The 23,705-nt window shown below is 41.5% G+C and overlaps 1 non-coding gene across 1 annotated transcript; it reads right to left on the bottom strand.

Moving 5' to 3' along the window:
- Positions 1-15,817: 15,817 nt before the first annotated feature.
- On the bottom strand, positions 15,818-15,924 carry LOC140804113 (small nucleolar RNA R71). Its single transcript, XR_012112072.1, has one exon. It is a non-coding gene; the product is annotated as a small nucleolar RNA R71 (small nucleolar RNA).
- Between the last annotated feature and the right edge of the window lie 7,781 nt (positions 15,925-23,705).

The raw sequence follows: 23,705 nt of genomic DNA, 5'->3' as shown, positions 1-23,705 counted from the left end.
ATTGAGATTTGGGATTTGATGGCGCTTTGTCGACGCTATCATACGAGTATCTCTGATTGAGGCCGGTGTGCCAGCTCGAGCATTGATTTGTTAGCGATTTGTTTGATTCTGACATGTGCTTAGTGGATGGGCATTTGACCTGATACCTCCACGACATACATGCATTGCATATCATATATCATTGTTTAGATATCTGTGGTATATATTGTGGTTGTTTCAGACTGAGCTTTGCTCACCCCAGAGGGGGTTGTTCTTGTCTTTGTATGTTGACAATGACAGGTACTTCGAGTTATCAGGAGACCGGAGATAGTACTATTGGAGGAAGTCATGGTTGAGTTGAGGTTTAGTGGTTGTTTGTATTTAGTTGGTTTTGATTACGTGTGGGCATGTTTTATGATGTGAGATGAAATATTATTTTTAGTATTCAAATAATATTTTTGGGCTCATTGTAAAGAAAATTTTAACTAGTTTTCCGCTAATTAATGCTAATCTAATTGCATTGTAATCACGATTAAGAGTTAAGGGCCCCACAAAAAAAGGAAGGCGTAGCGACGGTTTTTCCTAAACCGTCGCTATATAGCGACAGTTTTTATTAAAATTGTCGCTATTAGCGACAGTTTTTCATCCACCTGTCGCTAATATTGCGACAATTCCACAAACTGTCGCCCATGTGCGACAGTCTTGTATTCTACCGTCGCTATGTTAGCGACCTTTTTCAATCAACTGTCGCTTAATTTTAAAGACGACGAGTTTTATCAAAAAAGTCGCTATAGAGCAACAGATTAAATAAACCGTCGCGGATCTAGAAGGATACACATCGTTACTTATCAAATTAAGCACTTGTCGCTTCTTAATCGGCGGTTTTTTTAAAAAACCGTCGATAAATATGGCGACGGATTTTACGAAATCGTTTCTAAATATAGCGACTGTGTTTTTAACACCGACGCTAATATTAATGATGGTTTTGTATAAACCGTCGCTTAATATTAACGACGGTTTCTTAAAACCGTCGCAAAAATAGTGACGATCTTCTTCCAAAGAACCGTCGCTCAACTCCCGTCGCTTCTAGAATGCGACGCAGCCTCCAGGTGACGGATCGCGAAACCGTCAGTTAAAACCGTCATTCTTACCCTTTTCATTATCTAAATAATAATTCCAAACTATTACTAAAGAATCATTAATATTTTCAATATCAATCTTCATAGTTTAATCTAAAAATTAATGAATCTCTAATCAAATAATTGTAATGCACAATGATATTAGTATTATTAAACATAGTCTGAAGTAATTAAATTTAATGTCATTATCTAATTTTTATGTAACAAAAATCTAGCTCAAACAAATGATAAAATATTTTATTTTGTTTAATAAAAAATATCTCCAAAGCCTATTTTTATAAAATTTGTGGTTCTTCTATAATTATCATATGCTAATAAATATTTCTTTATGTTTATAAACCAAATTAATCTTTTAAAATATGATATCATCTTTAACAATTTCATAAATTTGAAATAATAAAATGCTATCATATTTAAGTAATTATTCTAGTTAATTATAAGAAAATCATATAAAAATTATTTCTAAATTTTTTAATATAATATCAAGATTTTGTTTTTTATTTCTGTGATATCATAATTTTGTGTGTTGTGTGTGTATTTGTATACTCAATCAGGAGTAAGTCTCTTGTGATACGGTCTCACGAATCTTTATCTGTGAGACGGAGTCAACCCTACCTATATTAACAATAAAAAATAATACTCTTAGCATAAAAAGTAATATTTTTCATGGAAGATCAAAATAAGAGATCCATATCACAAAATACGATTCGTGATATCGTCTCACATAAGTTTTTGCACTCAATCCGGAAGCCAATTTGCATGATTGAATTTTAGTTAATTTAGAATAATTTTTTTGCCACAATATAAAATACTTTTCATCAAATCAAGATTCTCTGCATTGGTGTCTCCTTTAAACCCTAAGCCTTCACCTGCTTTCCACAGGCGAGTCTTCTGTGCTTAATAATTATTTTGAATTTTGTGTAAATACGAAAGAAATCTGTTGTTTTTTCTGTACCGATAACCTTCGTTGTTTCACGGTTAAATTATTTCAACTCAAGATTTTTGTTATCCCTTTATGTTTTCTGTAGTGGTTTTTGAATTTCTGAAGTGCGTAAATTGATTTTAAAGTTCTGTGATTTTTTTTTGCTAGCATAAAGATGTCGTCTTTAAGAATGTTATTCCAAGAAAAGCATACAAGAAGAGCGCTCAGCCGTAAGTGTGATTATTTTTAGGGGCCATTAATTTCTTTATTGTCCGTTTTGAAATATTTTGACGTATATTTCCGGTTCACTAAATTGATGATTTATTGTGTGTACCAGGCATTTGAGAACGAAATTTGGGCTGCTCCAAAAACATAAAGATTATGTCATTCGTGCACGAGCCTATCACCAGAAGGAACACACTTTGCTGGTAATTTCTACTACCCTGCGTCTTGTTGGTTTTGGTAGCATGTTATGAACGAAATTTGGCAAGTTCTTATTTTATGGTAAGTTGCTGCTGCGTGTTTATAACAGAAACTTAAGGAAAAAGCAGCATTGAGGAACCCAGATGAATTTTACTTCAAGATGATTAAAACAAAAACTGTTGGCTGAGTCCATAAACCTGAGTAAGCTGGAAAATTTTATTTTTATGAGGTTATCTGTTCTCTTTTGAGGATATTTATTTGAGTGTAGTTTGAATATTAGCTGTTGAATGTGGATTTTGTAAATGAGCCAGGCTAATAAGTACACTAACGAAGAGCTGATGTTGATGAAGAGCCAAGACATTGGATATATTTTGCAGAAGCTTCAAACTGAAAAAAAGGTTTTATTTTAGGGTTTCTGGTTTTTTGGGTCTCGGATTCTCGAGATAGCTGTCATGTAGGTTCTTTATTCTGAAATTTAACTTTTTGGATGCAGAAAATTGAAAGACTTAATGGTATGCTGCATTCTCTTGACAACTAGTCATCATCCAAACATGTTTATTATGCCGACAACAGGTGAGTGATCAAGCCCTTTTTCTGCTGATTCTTGATAGTTTTCATACCCATTTTTTAGAGTAGTCAATTTCATGTTATAACAGTTATGTCACCACCAAAGTTTATTCTTTTCTCATTATTAGATATGGTCGCTTCTGCTTTAGAAAGAACGTCTAATATGTAATCTAGGCAATTAAGATAAAATTATCTGAAGGCCAATTTCAAAAGTTCAATGACCAAGGGGCAATGAGACTGTCTTCTCTTGAACTTCTGTTTGAATCACTTGAATTCCATGTTTACACTTGTGTGTCTGCAAATGACAGATTTTTTTTCATCCAACACAGTGATTTGGTGGTAATGTACTGGTCACAACAAAGTATTAATGCATAAAATGGTGCAGGGCAAATATTGCTCAGTAGTATAGCATTTTGAGCTTAGCAGATATTTTTGTGTTTCATGAAGTATGTTGGCTGGCTGTTGATTCTCTTTCTAGGGAGGAGGCAAGAGAAGTATGCAAAAAAATTTCAGAACAAGGGAACCCATCAGCTTTTAAAGACTTGCCTAAAGTTATTTTGAGGTACTGAAAGCTATTTTTTTAGTCAATTGCCTCCTACGAAATTGGATTGCCAGGTTGATAACCTGTTTCTACTTGCCTCCCCACAATTAAGATCCTTGCCGAGTACCAAATGATATCATTACCGTCAATCCATAAGCTATATTGCAAAAACGAAGTGGACTACAAATTTTTCTTGACAATCAGAAATAATTTGCTTTAGTCTGCCTGTCCTCACAGCTCTTTCATTTGTCTCTTCACCACCCATACTTTACCCCCTTTAAGTTATCAATACATCACTTGTTGATTGAATATGGTGATATTTGGCGCCTTTTCATAATATCTTATTTTTCTTATTGAATTTAGTTTTCAATTTCTACTTCTTTGGTATTCCCAGCTATTGTTCGAGTTTTCTCTTCAAAAACGTTTTTGGATTTGTTGGTCACAAATATATACCAATTGGGAATATCAAACGCATGCTATGTGAGTTAATTATAATTCCATTTAAGCGTGCATGATAAATATTTATGGCTGTGTGTCCTTTTTGTCTTGTCTGGACTTTCTACTGGGCTTCTATTTCTTCCCAGAGATCAATACTATCCCGTCATTGTGAGTGTTGTATCTTTGTATAAATTTTATGGGAATTAGGGGATGATACTTTTCTCCATCATTTATCCTTGCCACTTGACGAACTTTGGTTCAAGAAATCGAATTGATGCACACGTGCTACAGCATTTAAACCCAACTGACGTTTCTTGTATCATGAACTACTATCTATCATATTCCCTAAAGGGTCTTGCTTGTTGGCAATCGTTGCTGCATTTTCCTAAAACTTAATCATTTTTCTATGCTGTATCTTTCTACTTTGATTTTGGGCATTTAGTTTTATTCCAAATGACTTTTCTGTTTCTTGTAGAACATAACTTTATCGAATCAAATGGTTGGTTATCTGTCCGCTGTGCACAAATCATTTTCCTTTTGATGAGTTTTCCTTTGGTTGATTTCCAAATTTCTTTTCAGTCTCTTCTTTGCTTTAGACCTTCATATTACTTTTGTTTCTCATCTACATCGAGGAAGTTAGACTAGAATTTGTGGTTGAGGAGTTTAGTTTAATCGTGTATAGAAACACGATCAACATGCAGGAAGACAGATTCTTCATATCGAGAGCTAGAGGCTAAAAAAAAAACGGTTAAAAGATCTAGAGAAAATATACACGGATATGTCTATGCCGAAAGAGTTACAGGTATAGAAAAGGGGTGCAGAAAAGGGGTAAGAAACGCAAACTGCGTGAAGATGAAATGGTTAGTCCCACTTCAAGACCTGTGTATAAATGGCGACATGAAAGGAAACGTTGAATAGAATACTTATATAACGAAGATTTCTTGAATGAGAACCTGAGGTGAGGAGGGGACGTGCAACATTATCCTGTAGTCATCTGGGAAGCCCAATTTTCGTAACTGTGTGGAAACTGCGTGATTTTTTAATCGGAACAACCGTAAACGTTGAAACATAATTTTTCTTTGACTGATGTTGGAAACAAAAGTATACTTCAATGTTTTCATAACCGGATCTGTGAAGGCCCTAAAACTGCTTGCTTTGAAAATTTGCGGAAAATTTGAAAATTTTTCTTTTTAAAAGAACTTAAACGGCCTCATTCATAAAATCACTGGTGAATCAAGTTCAATGTTTTAAATTATTGCATCGGAAGAAAAATAAAGTTTGCCAACAAATACAACTTAAAAATATCCAACGACTGATTAAAAACATTGTTTGCGGAAAAATAATAACTGCTGTGCTGAGGTCCTCGGGTGTCACTACTGCCGACCCAAGCTGTCTCACTGGTCCCCGTCCTCGGCCCTGGCCTCATCAGTACCTACAACAATCAAGTCTAGTGAGCCTAAAGACTCAGCATGCATATATCGCAAGGTAACGAGTAAAATCTGAAGTAAAATATGCTTGCGATAAAATATCATGTCATGAGGCATGCTGAAAATAATCTGTACTCATGCTGAAAATAATCTATACTGATCAATTATAATACGTGCATAACTGAACTGATAATCATAGTAAAAACGTTTGCTCCTTGGAGCCCTGTACTGAAATAACTGGTAAAATTTTCTGTTGAGATTATGTTTTACGCCTGTGGCCACTGCACTAAGCTGAACTGATCGGTAACTGGCTACCGGGGAGGCTGAAACTGAACTGAGCTGTCCGGTCACTGGCGATCGGGTGGTACCATACTGAACTGATCGGTCACTGGAGACCGTATAAAATAACACTCCCACATAGTGAATGAAACACAAGCCATATCGCATAAATCTCAAAAATAATCATTTTCTGTTTTTCATGCACGTAATAAAATTTAACTGGCATAATGAAAAATCCTGTAATTTTTCCGACTGGATTTGATTGGATCGTCCCCCAGGCTCGCTGCAACCTAACTGTGCCATGAAAAATATGCAATAGCTTAAACTTGACCAACTATGCAATTTAGTTCAAAAGATGCGACTATGACGCCTAATGACTTCGTATTTAATCATGACCCGAACCAACACTGAACCGACGTATAGTCATGATTAAATTACGCTGAAAATAATGAAATAATGCTCCTAAAATTATGAGGGCCGAAATCTAGCTGGAATGGAGGCCAAAACAAGAAACGCTCTTTCGAGAGTCAATTTGGCACATCGCACCGTAAATTATCGTACGACCTCAAAAATGATATGAATGACGAACGGCAAAAAACATGACCTTTCTAACTTGATTAGACACTGTCCAGTCCAAGCCCATGGGCTAAAAGCCGACCGAGAACTCGAACGAGCCTCTGAACCGACACAGCAACTTGCTGTAAAATTTTCCAGCAGCTGCGCAACTTGGCACATCGCACCGTAAATTCTCGTACGACTTCAAAAATGATCCGAATGACAAACGGCCAAACACATGACCTTCCTAACTTGATTAGGCATTGTCCAGTCCAAGGCCATGGGCTAAAAGCCGACCAAGAACTCAAACGAGCCTCTGAACCGTCACAGCAACTTGCTGTCAAAAAAATACAACAGCTGCTCACTTGTTTTCCTTGTGTCGTTTTCGAGTCCGCCGGCCATTGGGGCTTACACCACCGACCAGAGACCCTTACCAACATCCCAAGGAAGGATTTGAACCATGGATAAGGGCACAAGACCAGCCACAATTCGCACCAATCCAGCAAACATCAGAAAAGATTCACCAGAGAGCACAAATTCTGCGCGTCGAGCATTGTTCTTGTTTTGCTGTCACGGATCGTTCCATTGGCCATTTGATTGACCATGGCACAATCTAGACATCTAGGGGAATGGTATACACCGTGGCTAAGGCCATAGGCCAACCAAGATCCATACCAAACCACCAAACTCGAAATACATATGCTGTCCAAAAACTGAAGGGCCGAGAGGGGAGGGGCTGTTGTGATGTTTTAATTAAAAACCGAGGAGCCATAGACCAAGCCACCAAAAGGGTGACTTAGTCACGTCTTAGACTTGCTATGGGAGTTATCTAACCATGGCTATAGGCCCCTAGGAGCCCTGTACTGAAATAACTGGTAATCATAGTAAAAACGTTTGCTCCTTGGAGCCCTGTACTGAAATAACTGGTAAAATTTTCTGTTGAGATTATGTTTTACGCCTGTGGCCACTGCACTAAGCTGAACTGATCGGTAACTGGCTACCGGGGAGGCTGAAACTGAACTGAGCTGTCCGGTCACTGGCAACCGGGTGGTACCATACTGAACTGATCGGTCACTGGAGACCGTATAAAATAACACTCCCACATAGTGAATGAACCACAAGCCATATCGCATAAATCTCAAAAATAATCATTTTCTGTTTTTCATGCACGTAATAAAATTTAACTGGCATAATGAAAAATCCTGTAATTTTTCCGACTGGATTGGATTGGATCGTCCCCCAGGCTCGCTGCAACCTAACTGTGCCATGAAAAATATGCAATAGCTTAAACTTGACCAACTATGCAATTTAGTTCAAAAGATGCGACTATGACGCCTAATGACTTCGTATTTAATCATGACCCGAACCAACACTGAACCGACGTATAGTCATGATTAAATTACGCTGAAAATAATGAAATAATGCTCCTAAAATTATGAGGGCCGAAATCTAGCTGGAATGGAGGCCAAAACAAGAAACGCTCTTTCGAGAGTCAATTTGGCACATCGCACCGTAAATTATCGTACGACCTCAAAAATGATATGAATGACGAACGGCAAAAAACATGACCTTTCTAACTTGATTAGACACTGTCCAGTCCAAGGCCATGGGCTAAAAGCCGACCGAGAACTCGAACGAGCCTCTGAACCGACACAGCAACTTGCTGTAAAATTTTCCAGCAGCTGCGCAACTTGGCACATCGCACCGTAAATTCTCGTACGACTTCAAAAATGATCCGAATGACAAACGGCCAAACACATGACCTTCCTAACTTGATTAGGCATTGTCCAGTCCAAGGCCATGGGCTAAAAGCCGACCAAGAACTCAAACGAGCCTCTGAACCGTCACAGCAACTTGCTGTCAAAAAAATACAGCAGCTGCTCACTTGTTTTCCTTGTGTCGTTTTCGAGTCCGCCGGCCATTGGGGCTTACACCACCGACCAGAGACCCTTACCAACATCCCAAGGAAGGATTTGAACCATGGATAAGGGCACAAGACCAGCCACAATTCGCACCAATCCAGCAAACATCAGAAAAGATTCACCAGAGAGCACAAATTCTGCGCGTCGAGCAATGTTCTTGTTTTGCTGTCACGGATCGTTCCATTGGCCATTTGATTGACCATGGCACAATCTAGACATCTAGGGGAATGGTATACACCGTGGCTAAGGCCATAGGCCAACCAAGATCCATACCAAACCACCAAACTCGAAATACATATGCTGTCCAAAAACTGAAGGGCCGAGAGGGGAGGGGCTGTTGTGATGTTTTAATTAAAAACCGAGGAGCCATGGACCAAGCCACCAAAAGGGTGACTTAGTCACGTCTTAGACTTGCTATGGGAGTTATCTAACCATGGCTATAGGCCACTAGGGCAGCCAAGATCAGATCCTTCCTCCATGACAACAAACTGAAATTTTCGAACAAGATTCTGCACTATTGGGAAGGTTGCTGTCATTTCGATTTCCAGCAAGTGTGGGGGCTGAATGAATGGACCAAAATGGTCCTAATGCATCCTAATACATGTCTAGGAACAGCCTTGGGAGCCTGGAGTCGAACCATAACCTGAAATCCACAACACGAAGCAAACCGTTAAGCTGCCCAAGAAAACCGGAAAAATCTGCATGTTGGTTTTCTGAAAAATTCTTGAAACATTTCGGTTTTATCATGATGAAATCTGATCATGCACTTAAAAATACTGATAATATGACTTGATTGAGGTTTAGAAAAAGTATATACATGCCTTGGATTCGTTTCGAAAGAAAACGAAAAGAACGAAGCGATACGGCGCGGAGGAGACGGAGTTGCTTGCTTCTCTACCTTTCCTTGCTCTTGATTTTTCTTGCCTTCTCTTAGCTATGAGTCCCAAGGTTTTCCTCACTCAAAAACACTCTGAATTTTGTGCATGAGGGAGGGGGAGTGATGGTTAGGAGAGTGAGGAGGATAATGGTTGGAAAGGTGAGAGGCAAGATCCACAAATATAGGATCTCAACTCAAGACCAAGCCCACCTCTCATTAAAATTGGATTGTTGACAAGTCTTCATGGGGGACAAGGCATGGCCTATTCTTACAAGGTATCCAAGGCTTGGATATTGCTTAATAACTAACTAATTAAGGTTTGGTTAATAATTGAAAAGATTAGCATGCTAAAATTTACATGGAATGGGTCATAGATGATGAGTTAGCAATGTGTTGTCTAGGCAAGGGGGTGGTCGAAATTTATCTTTTAAATGGAGGGGAAGTGTTGTTTATTTACTAAATTAATAACTCTTAAAAGCCTCACTAATCCTTTAATTAATTTAGTGAGCTAACCCCTTAATTATGCAACTTAAATGGGCTTATTTCTTAATCACCTCAAGAAACTTAAATAATTCCTTAAACTTCTTTTTAACTTAAATTAACTTACTTGCTAGCTAAATAAAATCCTGGAAATATTTCTCGATTCTTAAATCCTATCTCAAAACTCCAACTCCGGTCCGGCCTCACTGAAATAACTGAAATGCTAAAAATCAACTACTGAACTGAAATAATAAAATAATTAACTTCAAAGAAATGCATTTAAAATAATCATGCAATGAAGTCAATAAAATTTAAAAATTTAGAATTATGCATGGCTTATACGTAGACTGATTTAAGGGTTCTACAATCCTTCCCCCCTTAAAAGAAATTTCGTCCTCGAAATTAGAACTCACCGAATAACTCGGGGTAACGCTCTCTCATCTCTGGCTCAGACTCCCATGTAGCTTCCTCCTCAGAATGGTTGAGCCATTTGAATTTGACTCGCTTAACCAGCTTGTTCCGAAGCTTCTTCTCCTGTCGGTCTAGGATCTGCACTGGTTTCTCCTCATAAGATAGGTTCGGAGTAAGCTGCAACGGCTCAAAGTTCAATACATGCGAAGGATTTGCCATATACTTCCTCAGCATAGAGACGTGGAAGACATTGTGTACTCCGGCCAAATTCGGCGGAAGAGCAACACGATAAGCTAGCGTCCCAACTTTTTCAAGGATCTCAAATGGTCCAATGAATCTCGGACTGAGCTTTCCTTTCTTCCCAAATCTCATGACACCCTTCATAGGTGCCACTTTCACAAAGACATGGTCGCCGACAGCAAACTCTAAATCTCTCCTTCTCTGATCTGCATAGCTCTTCTGTCGACTCTGAGCAGTCCTCATCCTATCACGGATCTTGACTACTACATCGGCAGCCTGCTGAATAATCTCCGGACCCAATTCTGCTCTCTCTCCTACTTCATCCCAATGAACAAGAGATCTACACTTACGGCCATACAGTGCTTCATACGGAGCCATACCAATAGACGACTGGAAACTGTTGTTATAGGTGAACTCTACCAATGGCAATTTCGACTCCCAACTCCCTGAGAAGTCAATCAAACAAGCACGAAGAAGATCCTCTAAGATCTGAATAACTCGCTCTGACTGCCCATCTGTCTGCGGATGAAAGGCTGTGCTAAACAGCAACTTCGTACCAAAGTCGAATGCAAACTCTTCCAAAATGAGGAAGTGAATCTGGGATCTCTGTCGGATACGATAGAAACTGGAATGCCATGGAGTCGGATTATCTCTCGGATATACAACTCTGCATACTGAACCATGGTGAAAGTCGTCTTAATGGGCAAGAAGTGCGCTGATTTGGTAAGACGATCTACAATCACCCAAATGGCATTTGATCCTCTGACTGACTTCGGCAAACCGGTCACGAAGTCCATGGTGAATTCTCCCATTTCCACTCAGGAATAGGAAGAGGCTTGAACAAACCTGCTGGTCTCTGATGCTCAGCCTTTACTAACTGACAGGTCAGACACTCGGACACAAACCGTCTGATGTCCTTCTTCATACCTGGCCACCAATACAATAGCTGTAGATCTTTGTACATCTTCGTACTCCCAGGGTGAATGGAGTACGGGGACGTATGGGCCTCTGATAAGATGTCTGCCCGGATAAAATCACTGCTAGGAACCCATATCCTGTCTCGGTATCTCACAATACCGTCGCTGACTGAATACAAGGCACTGCCCTTGGCTTCATCTCTCTTCTTCCACTGTGCCAACTGCTCATCTGCTGCCTGACCACTGCGAATACGATCCAAAAGGGAATACTGAATGGTCAAGGTAGATAGACGAGGAACTATATCTCGAGGGTAAATCTCCAGATCAAACCTCTGCATCTCAATCTGAAGAGGTTTCTGCATCGTCAAATGAGCCATCACTGCGACTTTTCTGCTCAGAGCATCCGCAACTACATCAGCTTTACCCGGGTGGTAGCTAATGTCACAATCGTAGTCTTTCACAAGCTCCAACCAACGCCTCTGACGCATGTTCAGCTCCTTCTGTGTAAAGAAATACTTGAGGCTCTTGTGGTCGGTAAAGATCTGGCATTTCTCTCCATACAGATAGTGCCTCCAAATCTTCAAAGCAAAAACTACGGCTGCTAACTCCAGATCATGGGTAGGGTAGTTCTTCTCAAGGACCTTCAGTTGTCGAGAAGCATACGCTATCACTCTCCCATGCTGCATCAACACTGCGCCAAGACCGAGCTTCGAAGCATCGGTATACAGAACAAACTCTCTGGGCCCTGACGGCATGGCCAAAACTGGTGCTGAGATAAGAGCTTGCTTCAAAGTATCAAAGCTCTTCTGACAATCCTCGCTCCATACAAATTTCACATTCTTCTTGGTCAATGATGTGAGCGGAACGGCAATAGAGGAGAATCCCTGAATGAACTTTCTGTAATATCCTGCTAGCCCAAGAAAACTGCGGATTTCAGATGCATTCTGAGGCACAACCCAATCTCTGACTGCTGTAACCTTTGCTGGGTCTACCTCAATACCACTGCTAGAAACAATGTGGCCTAAGAACGCCACCTTCTCTAACCAGAATTCGCACTTACTGAACTTTGCGAATAACTTGTGTTTCTGCAAGGTCTGCAACACTGTGGTCAAATGTCTGCTGTGATCCTCTTGACTCTTGGAGTAGACGAGAATGTCGTCTATGAACACTATCACAAACTGGTCAAGATACGGATGAAATACGCGATTCATGAGATCCATGAAGATCGCTGGCGCATTCGTCAGACCGAACGGCATCACAAGGAACTCATAGTGACCGTAACGAGTCCTGAAAGCAGTCTTGGAAACATCAGCATCCTTCACCCTCAACTGGTGATAACCGGAACGCAGATCAATCTTGGAGAAAATCGAAGCTCCCTGCAACTGGTAAAACAAATCCTCGATCCTCGGAAGTGGGTATTTGTTCTTCACTGAAACCCTGTTCAATTCCCGATAGTCAATGCAAAGTCTCATAGAGCCATCCTTCTTCTTAACAAACAAGACTGGCGCGCCCCAAGGTGAAAAGCTCGGGCGAATGAACTCCTTGTCGAGAAGTTCCTGAATCTGCTTCTTAAGCTCTGCCATCTCTGTCGGTGCTAGTCGGTACGGCGCTTTGGAGATCGGAGCCGTACCTGGCATAAGCTCAATGGAAAACTCCACCTCTCTCTCGGGTGGCATACCAGAGACGTCTTCGGGAAAAACGTCTAAGAAATCTCTGACAATCGGAACATCTGAGGCTGACTGGCTGGGTTCCTCGGGGACAGATAAAAAGGTCGCTAGAAATGCTCGACACCCTCTATGCATGAGGTTCCTAGCCTGAACATATGGAATAATGCGCGGTAACGAAAAGTACCTGTCCGGCTCAAATAAGAACTGCTCCATTCCAGGCGGTCGGACAAGAACAGATCTCCGCTGGAAGTCTATCAACACTATGTTCTTCAGTAGCCAGTCCATCCCTAGGATGATGTCAAATTCCGGCATCGGTAGCACAATCAGATCCGCATATACAAGCTTACCGTGCAGCTCAAGGTCTATATCTCGGATAACATTGGTGGCTGTCATCTCCTCGCCTGACGGCAACACTACTGAAAAGGCTATGTCTAGCCCAATGTTCTTGATCTTCAGAAAGTTTGCAAAGACCTCCGAAATAAACGAGTGAGTAGCCCCTGAATCTATCAAGGCCTTGGTAGCGGAACCAGATATAAAAATTCTCCCTGTCAACAACATAGTCTCCGGGTTTGTTTCCGTGGCATGGAGAGCAAAAACTCTGCTTTGGGTAGGCAGATTCCTCTGAGGGCACTGCAGCAACATGTGGTCTGGACTGCCACATTTAAAACACTTTCCTGAGCCAGCCATACATGCTCCAGAATGGCGACGTGAGCACCTGGGACAGACTGGGTGCTCCTGAGTCCTCGGGGCTGGGCGTCCCCGCTGCTGCTGCTGCTGCTGGCCTCGGTTCCTGGGCGGTCCATGAAAAGGCCTCTTATTCTGCTGTTGATGCTGATGAGGAGGAGGGCGATGCGGTGCCTGGATTGGGCGCTTGCCCTGGCAGTCCCTCTCAATATCCCTGATAGAACTCGTTTTTACGCGTTTTTAGTGTTGGTTTTGAGTCGCATTCATGCATCATATTAGTTTGCTTTAGTTTAATTTAGCATTTCTCTATCATTATTTAGCATATGGCTGATCTCGTGTATTTTGTGGTTGTTTTGTAGGACTTGGACCGAAAAGTGGGATTTTATTTGCCAAAGAAGCGAGAGGTACTCGCTAGGGCGGTCAAAAGTGACCGCCCCAGCGAGCATGTGTTGCTTGGACGAGGAGTTGGTGCGCAAGTGTCTCGCTAGGGCGGTCAAAAGTGACCGCCCCAGCGAAAATAATGGTCCAGCCGAGAAGTTGTTGCGCGAAGCTCTCGCTAGGGCGGTCAAAAGTGACCGCCCCAGCGAGACCAGAGACATGGCCAAGGATTTTATTCGAGAACTACTCGCCCCAGCGGTCAAAAGTGGTCGCCCTAGCGAGCGACGAGATCAAAGAAGATTTGTTTCCAAGTTTTGTGGACTCTATCCGAACCTAACCTAATACACGAGATTGGGCGCCGTTTTTCAGACTGACACACCAGATTTTCCATCAATTTTCTTAGGAGGAAGGCTAGGAGCAAAGGAGATTTTTGAAGACCTCGAGATTTCCAAGCGTCGCGGCCTTCGTCCGTCGTCATATTTAGTATTTTCATATTCAGTATTTTTTTTCTTGCGTAGATTGTTGATTTTTAGTATGACTTTGGTTGGCTAAACTCTATATTTGTTGGGATTTGAGGGGATCCTATCCCGTACTCGTGGTTTAACATTATTTATCGACGTTTTTATGAGTGATTTGCCTATGCTTTTGTGCTTTATTATTTCAATTGAAGTCTAGCTAACTTCCTTTGATTATTTCATGTTGTTAATGATTTCGATAGAATAATTGACAATAGGATCGAATAGCATAGACCGCGGATTTACAATTCTAGTAGATATACGGAATTGGGTACGTGTCGATAGTGATAATTCACCCGGATGAAAGCTAGCGGATTTCATAGAACGTAATGCAATCGTGAACTGTTAAATAATTGAGGATACTTGATTACTGCATGTTTATGATTAGTATTAATATAGCTCGACAGAGTATATTAATTAGTCTAGGGAATTCCGTCGAATGCACGAGTAAAAGTCGAGTATAATTATTTGAACACGAGCGGTAGGTGAACTGATAATTCCCAACAAATTCGTTTCTCATTTGATTTTCATCCAATTTAATCATTGATTTCTTGACTATTTATTCTTGCATTTTAATCATTATAGTTATTAAATTCACTTTAGTTTAATCACCAACTAAATCTATCGTTGCTAAAGAAATTTAAGTGAAAATAAGAATATTGTAACGCAGTCCTTGTGGATCGATACTCGTATTCACGTACGTTTATTATAACTTGACTATCGTGCACTTGCGATATTTTAAATCGAGCTTTCATTTATAAAACAAATTTTGGGACTATTTACTGTGCAAGTTTTGCTCGATCAAGTTTTTGGCGCCGTTGCCGGGGACTGTTGATTCACAATTTTTTATTTTTCATTTAAATTCTTTAGTATTATTTATCATTATTATTTGATACTCTCATTGTGTTGCAGATTTTTCTTGTGGTGCATGCCAAGATCACTTGACGTGGAGCTTGAATTTGACCCTGAAATCGAAAGAACTTTCCGCAGACGAAGACAACAACAAAGACTCAAAGAACAGATGGAAAGACACGAGCAAGAACGTGGAGAGGAACAGCGTGACAATAGACAAGTTGAGATACCACGTCGCATTCCGATGATGGATTATGCACAACCGTCTCTTGATGGAGCACGTCCAAGCATCGTAAGACCAGTCATCCGAGCTAACCAGTTTGAGATCAAGCCAGCTATCATTCAGATGATTCAAAACACTGTTCAATTTGGGGGAAGTGCACTTGACGACCCTAATTCTCATATAGCTGATTTTCTTGAAATTTGCGATACTTTTAAGTTTAATGCTGTGTCTGATGATGCTGTTCGTTTGCGTTTATTTCCATTTTCACTAAGAGATAAAGCTAAGGCGTGGTTAAACTGTTTGCATGTAGGGTCTATCACTACATGGGAGGATATGGCGAAGGCATTCCTGACCAAGTACTTTCCTCCGTCGAAGACTATGAAACTGAGAGCCGACATTACTACTTTTGCTCAATATGAGCTTGAGTCACTTTACGAGGCGTGGGAGCGATACAAGGATTTATTGAGGAGATGTCCACACCATGAGCTACCTCTTGGGTTAGTTGTTCAAACTTTTTACTACGGTCTGCTTACTTCTAACCGTACCATGATAGATGCTGCTGCCTGTGGTAACTTGCTGAGAAAAACGGCTGAGGAAGGATATGAATTATTGGAGGAGATGGCTGCTAGCAGCTATCATCCTCACTCTGATAGGCAGAAACGAGGTGCGGGAGTTAATCAAGTTACTGATTTGTCTGCGGTGTCAGCACAGTTGGAGGCTTTGAACAGAAAGATCGATGGGATGAGTGCGAGTGGATCGGCTATGCGTCTGCAAGAGATTTTCTGTGATAAGTGTGGAGGTGAGCATGACGTGCAGGATTGCCAAGATGGCAATCCATTCTATGTGCCTGAGGGAGCAAAACACGTGGGATTCCAGAACCGTCCTAGAAATGACCCTTATTCAAACTCGTATAATCCGGGATGGAGGAATCACCCAAACTTTTCGTGGGGAGGTCAAAACAACCAAAACCGCCAACAAAGAGGTCCACCACATGGGATGCACCAAGGATTCAAGCCAGAACCGCCTAGGGAGGAGAAGTCAAATTTAGAGCAAATGATGACTAAATTTATTTCTGCAACCGAGACGAGATTTCAGAATCAGGATGCATCCATAAAAGGGTTAGAGAATCAAATTGGACAATTGGCTAAGTTAATTGCTAATAGGGAGCAAGGAACTTTGCCAAGCAACACGGAGACTAACCCGAGAGAGCATGTGAAAGCTGTGGAATTGCGCAGTGGAAAGGCACTTGAGTCTAAGGAGGAAAAGAACAAGCAAGGTGAGGATGAGGTGGAACAACAAGGAGGTAAGTCTTCTAACTCTACTTTTACACCTATTGCACCGAGTAAAATTGTTATCCCCCCACCCTTTCCTGCAGCACTGAAAAAAGCTAAGTTAGATGCACAATTTGGTAAATTTCTTGAGATATTCAAAAAATTGCATATTAACATTCTTTTTGCTGATGCTTTACTGAATATGCCAAGTTATGCAAAATTCTTGAAAGATATCTTAGCAAACAAGCGGAAGCTAGAAGATCATATGACTGTGAACTTGACTGAAAATTGCTCCGCTTTAGTTCAAAACAGGATGCCTCCTAAGCAAAAAGATCCAGGGAGTTTCTCTATACCTTGCATTATTGGTGATATTAATTTTCATAAAGCTCTATGTGATCTTGGTGCGAGTATTAATTTGATGCCGTATTCTGTGTTTAGGAGACTGGGATTGGGTGAACCCAAGCCAACTAGGATGTCATTGCAGCTGGCTGACAGATCTGTCAAGTATCCACGTGGGATTATCGAAGATGTCTTGGTGAAAGTGGATAAGTTTATTTTTCCTGCAGATTTTGTAGTACTTGATATGGAGGAAGATTTGGATATGCCTTTAATCCTAGGGAGACCATTTCTGGCTACAGGGAAAGCACTGATCGATGTTGACGAGGGAAAATTGAGACTGAGAGTTGGAGAAGAAGAAATTATTTTTGATGTCTTTAATACTCTCAAGCACACAATGCACGATGATAGTTGTTTTCGCGTTGATGTCTTAGATTCTCTTGTTTGTGATTTTGTGCAGGAAGGATTGCAAGAGCCATTGGAGGCTACTCTCACTACTGAAAAACAGGAGGACGAGCTGGACGAGGAAAGGATGGAGATGGTAGCTCATTTGAATGCCATTCCACCTTGGAGAAAGCAAGTGAGGCTTCGACTAGAGGAATTGGGGGATAGAAAAGATTTAATGCCTCAAAAGTCAAGCCTAGAGGAGCCACCCACGTTGGAGCTCAAACCACTACCTCCACATCTCAAGTACGTATATTTAGGAGAAAATAATAAACTGCCTGTTATTATTTCCTCTTCTTTAACAGATGATATGGAGAGTAAGCTCTTGGGAGTCCTTAAAGAGCATAGAGGAGCATTCGCTTGGAAAGTTTCGGATATCAAGGGGATAAGTCCTTCGATCTGCATGCACAAAATCCTAATGGAAGATAAGTACTCACCTCTAGCACAACCACAAAGGAGACTCAATCCAAAGATGCAAGAGGTAGTAAAAGCTGAAACAATCAAACTTCTGGACGCAGGTATTATCTATCCTATCTCTGATAGCGCGTGGGTAAGTCCTGTACAATGTGTGCCTAAAAAGGGTGGGATTACTGTTATTACCAATGAAAAAAATGAGTTGATTCCCACTAGAATCGTTACGGGTTGGCGTGTGTGCATGGATTATAGGAAATTAAATGATGCAACCCGTAAAGATCACTTCCCCTTGCCATTTATTGATCAAATGATTGAACGATTAGCCGGTCATGAATTTTACTGTTTTTTGGATGGATATTCGGGATACAACCAAATCACAATTGCACCCGAGGACCAAGAGAAAACTACTTTCACTTGCCCTTATGGTACTTTTGCGTTTAGGCGTATGCCCTTTGGTCTATGCAATGCACCTGCTACATTTCAAAGATGCATGACCGCTATTTTTCATGACATGATTGAGAATTTTCTTGAAGTTTTTATGGATGATTTCTCTATTTTTGGCTCTTCATTTGATGAATGTTTAAAAAATTTGAATTTGGTGCTCATTAGATGTGAAGAGAGCAATTTGGTGTTAAATTGGGAGAAATGTCACTTCATGGTGCAAGAGGGGATTGTGTTAGGACACAAAGTATCGGAGAATGGAATCGAGGTCGACAAGGCCAAGGTGGAAGTGATCAAAAATCTACCACCACCTTCATCGATAAAGGGAGTTCGAAGTTTCCTAGGCCATGCGGGTTTTTATAGGCGTTTTATTAAGGATTTTTCTAAAATTGCTAAACCTTTATCCTCTTTGTTGATGAAAGATGTTGAGTTTAATTTTGATTCTACTTGTCTGCAGGCATTCGAAGTACTCAAGAAGAGCTTGGTGACAGCACCTGTTCTGACTGCCCCTGATTGGGAGTTACCGTTTGAGGTAATGTGCGATGCTAGTGATACAGCTGTTGGTGCGGTGCTGGGTCAAAGGAAGAACAAGGTATTTCATACCATCTACTATGCAAGTAAGACCTTAAATGATGCTCAATTGAATTACGCTACTACTGAAAAGGAATTACTTGCTATAGTATTTGCTTTTGAGAAATTTCATTCATACCTTGTTCTGTCTAAAGTGATTGTGTATACAGATCATTCTGCCCTAAAATACTTGCTTGCTAAGAAAGATGCGAAACCTAGGTTAATTAGGTGGATTTTACTATTGCAAGAATTTGATCTCGAGATTCGAGATAAAAAGGGTGTAGAAAATGTGGTTGCTGATCATCTGTCTAGGCTTGAGGATATTAGAATTAATGGCGTTAACACTGATATAGATGACTGGTTCCCTGATGAGCAATTGTTTGAGGTAAATGCGTGCCCTTGGTATGCCAATTTCGCAAATTTTCTTGTCACTGGCACACCTCCCCCAAATTTATCGTTTCACCAAAGAAAGAAATTCTTTTCTGACGTGAAATATTATTTTTGGGAGGAACCGTTTTTGTTTAAAATCTGTGCAGATGCCATGATAAGGAGATGTGTAGCGGAGGAGGAAACCAGTCAAATTCTGAACCACTGCCATGACCGTGAGGTAGGTGGTGACTTTGGACCCATACGGACGGCATCTAAGGTACTCGAATGTGGCTTCTATTGGCCAACTCTTTTTAAGGATGCTCGTTTGTATGTTCTAAATTGTGATAGATGCCAACGCACATGTAATATTTCTAACCGTCATGAGATGCCTCTGAATAACATTATTGAGTGTGAAATATTTGATGTGTGGGGGATTGATTTTATGGGTCCTTTTCCTGCGTCTTTTACAAAGAAATTTATTTTGGTGGCAGTGGAGTATGTATCTAAATGGGTGGAGGCGGAGGCTTGTGCCACGAATGATGCACAAGTGGTGTTAAAATTTTTGAAAAAACACATTTTTAATCGATTCGGTACACCACGTGCAATCATAAGTGATGGTGGCACCCATTTTTGCAACAAAATTTTTGATAAACTGATGGGCAAATATGGTGTCACCCACAAAGTATCCACTCCATACCACCCTCAGACTAGTGGACAAGTTGAAGTGTCCAATCGAGAGATTAAGAGGATTTTAGAAAAGACGGTTAATGTGAATCGAAAGGACTGGTCCATTCGGTTAGATGATGCTTTGTGGGCTTATCGTACTGCGTTCAAAACACCTATAGGCACTACACCATATAGGTTACTTTTTGGTAAAGCATGTCATCTACCCGTAGAATTAGAGCATAGAGCATATTGGGCGACCAAGGCACTGAACTTTGATTTTGCTCTTGCAGGTGAAAAACGACTGTTGCAGTTGAGTCAGTTGGATGAGTTCCGAGGTACAGCGTATGATCTTGCCCTATCTTACAAGGAACGCACCAAAAGAGCCCATGATAAACACATTGTAAGAAGAGAATTCAAAGTGGGTGAAGCGGTGTTGTTATACAACTCTCGCTTACGACTCTTTCCGGGCAAGCTGAAGTCAAGATGGTCAGGCCCATTCGTTATAGCCGAGGTGTTCCCATCAGGTGCAGTGGCGTTGCATGATGGAAAGGAAGGGACGTTTACTGTGAACGCCCAAAGATTAAAGCACTATATTGGTGGCACGATTGAGCCACAAATTGGAGTCACTCGGCTCCAAGACAGTCGTTGAGGACATGGGTGAAAAGTCGAGCTCTAGACTATAAATTGAGAACTACCTCTACTCCTTATTTTGATTCTAATTAGATTTTTGTTAGCATTCGTATCATTGCATTTAGGTAGTTGCATGGCATTGCATTCATCGTCTTTATTTATTTACTTTTTTTTGCGAGGGTCCCTCGCTAGGGCGGTTACTTTTGACCGCCCCAGCGAGACGTCAATTTTTTCAAAAACATAGCCACCGAAAAAGTGACCGCCCCAGCGAGTAAATTTTTTCAAAAATAGTTTTCCTGGCGAACATGTCTCGCTAGGGCGGTCACTTTTGACCGCCCCAGCGAGTAAATTTTTTTTTCAAAATTAGTCTTACTGGCGAACATGTCTCGCTAGGGCGGTCACTTTTGACCGCCCCAGCGCGCCCTAATATTTTTAAAACAGTTTGTCACCGTAACCCGCTCGCTAGGGCGGACACTTTCAACCGCCCTAGCGAGTCGCGATATTTAAAAAGCTGCGCCTCTTTTCTTTCTTCTCCCACTCGCAAACCCTCGCCTCCTTTCTCGATTTTCCGCGCCTCCACTCTAGATCTAACGAAATTCACTTGTTTTTTTGCCAATTTTCAGGAAAATTGTGTATCTCCACCTTCTACAAGCTCAAGAAAGGAGTTTTCTGGTCACAACTCCACTCTCCGGTCAACTCTTCACCATCAACGCCACCGCCGCCGCATCTCCTCCGTTCACCGCCACATTCCGGCACCACCTCCACCACCTACGCCGTCGCCGTCACCTCCTCTCCGGCCGCCGCTTCTTCCGTTCTATATTTGTGCACTCTACTCTCGCCATGGCACCAAAAAAATCGAAGGTAACTCACGGTGCCTCTAGTTCTCGGGCTACTCAGTCTATGTTTGTGAATGATAATGCTAGGGATAGATATGAAAATGCTAAACTACATAGGAAGCCTATCCCGGAGCGAGGATTTAGCCCGTCTATTATCCATCATTTTCCGTCATTCCAAATAGAGGGACGAGGGTGGACTGGCTTTGTGGCACAACCGAACGCCGCAGTGGTCTCGGTCGTGCGCGAATTCTATGCCAATGCTCCGGAGGGGAGTGAGCATAAGGCATCTGTGAGGGGACGTCTAGTCCCGTTCGATTCCAGGACTATCAATGATTTGTTGGGTTTGCCGTCGGTGGATGACTCGGCGTTTCAAGCGTGGGTTCTTAACCCGGATTACGATTTGATTCTTCAGACGCTCTGTTATCCGGGCACCACGTGGAAACAGCCGGGGACGTATACGGTCTTTCTGGAAAAATTTTTGAGAGTGGATGCGGCAGTGTGGTATGCCTTTTTGTCGAAGAGATTAATGCCGGTCGGGCATACGAGTGATGTACAGCGGGAGCGGGCGGTTGTTCTGTATGCCATCCAGACTGGGATGGTGATTGATGTGGGCCGACTCATCTTTGGACAGCTCAATATGTGCATAAACAACAGCAACTTGGCGTTTTATTTTCCGACGATCGTGACTGAGCTTTGTGCCCGAGCGGGGGTGCGATTTGCCGATGATGATGAGTGGCTACCACCGATGAGAGCCATTGATGACGCTCTTTATCGATCCAAGAGGGAGAAGAGGCAGGCAGAGCTGCCCGAGGATGTGTTTTTCGAGTATGGGGGCGCCGCTCACCCACCTCCGGCTTTATTACATGCACCGCCCCCTCCGCCGCCACGTCGCCGTGCCATGCGAGATCGCATCAACGAATTGGGCGCTTGGGCCACATATCAGACTGAGTATCAGGCCGTGAATCAAGCTCATATTCAGAACGTCGAGTACTTGGTACAGGGGATCTCCACGCATTTGGGCATCGACACATCCGGCCGGCCTCCTGTACCCGCATACCCGCCACCCTTCCAGTTCCAGTACCATTATCCTATGCCGCCACCAGCTGACGAGGGAGTCCGACCACCTGAACATGACGAGGAGGAGGACTTCTGATCAGGGGAGTTTACTGTTTCCCCTTTCTTTTTTATTTGTTTGCTTATTTCAGTCCTTACATTTGCATTCATGCGTTTTTATGTTTGTTTTTCGTCTTTGTTTCGTTTTGTGCTATGAGGACATGGCACAACTCTAGTATGAGGGGGGTAGTTTGTTTTGGTTATTTAGTTATTTGTTTTAGTTCATTGCATTTCTTTAAGTTTCGTTACATTTCTTTTAGTTGGTGTCGTTTATGGTGAGAAGACATAGTTTATGAGCCAATGATGATCCTAAATTGATGGTTTACAAAAATGTTGATTGGGTCACTTCGTGAACGATACTCTTAATTGTTGAAGCATAAATTTTGGTACAAAATTTGAACTTTTGAGCACATTTGCGTGGGGACTAGGATTTTGTAGGAATAATGGTGAAATTTGAAAATTTTGTTTGGTTAACTTGAAAGGCACCATTTATGAGTTGATTTAGCATGCAAACCCGTGAAAATAAGTCGCTAATAGTGACCTTGATTGAGAAAAGTTGATTTGCCTTGAACTTTACTTGTACCTACTCTCCAATGCACTAATTAAAAGATCAAACTCCCAACCGGCTATAATCCAAAGTGATCTCATTCTTAGCCTAGGGAGTACATGTGTGAAAATTGTGCATTCAAAAAAAAAAAAAAAAAAAAAAAAAAAAGGAGATGTAAGGTGAGGGGGAGCCTAAATAAAAGGAATGAAATTCTATTCCTAGGCTAAAAGTTGGGGATGTAAGGAGACGAGGAAAGTCAGACGCAAAAGTCTTGACAATTGCACAATGAAAATGATCGGTGTACTCCCAACTTTTTAGCCACTTGAGCTTACTTCCCTTCCTTTCGACACCCCTATCTGCTCTTAAAAGTTGAATAAAGTTCAATTTATGGCTAGTGATAAATGGATACGGGAATGCATTGTAGTAGCCCGAATGCCGAATTGGGTAATTAGCGGACTAATGGTGATTAATCATGATCGGAAGGTCTGAAGATGGTTCGGAAGCACCGAAGAGTTCGGACGATCCGAAGTGGGTTCGGTGGATCCGAACATGAGGTGTCAAGAGTGGATCGACACGTCAGTTTTCATGCAAGTTCGGACGGTCCGAAGTGTATGATCGGAGGATCCGATCAT

This window comes from Primulina eburnea, chromosome 10, assembly GCF_022965805.1.
Source record: "Primulina eburnea isolate SZY01 chromosome 10, ASM2296580v1, whole genome shotgun sequence".
Classification (NCBI taxonomy): domain Eukaryota; kingdom Viridiplantae; phylum Streptophyta; class Magnoliopsida; order Lamiales; family Gesneriaceae; genus Primulina; species Primulina eburnea.
Note: the sequence above shows the minus strand (reverse complement) of the source record. Positions and strands in the feature narration are given on the sequence as shown.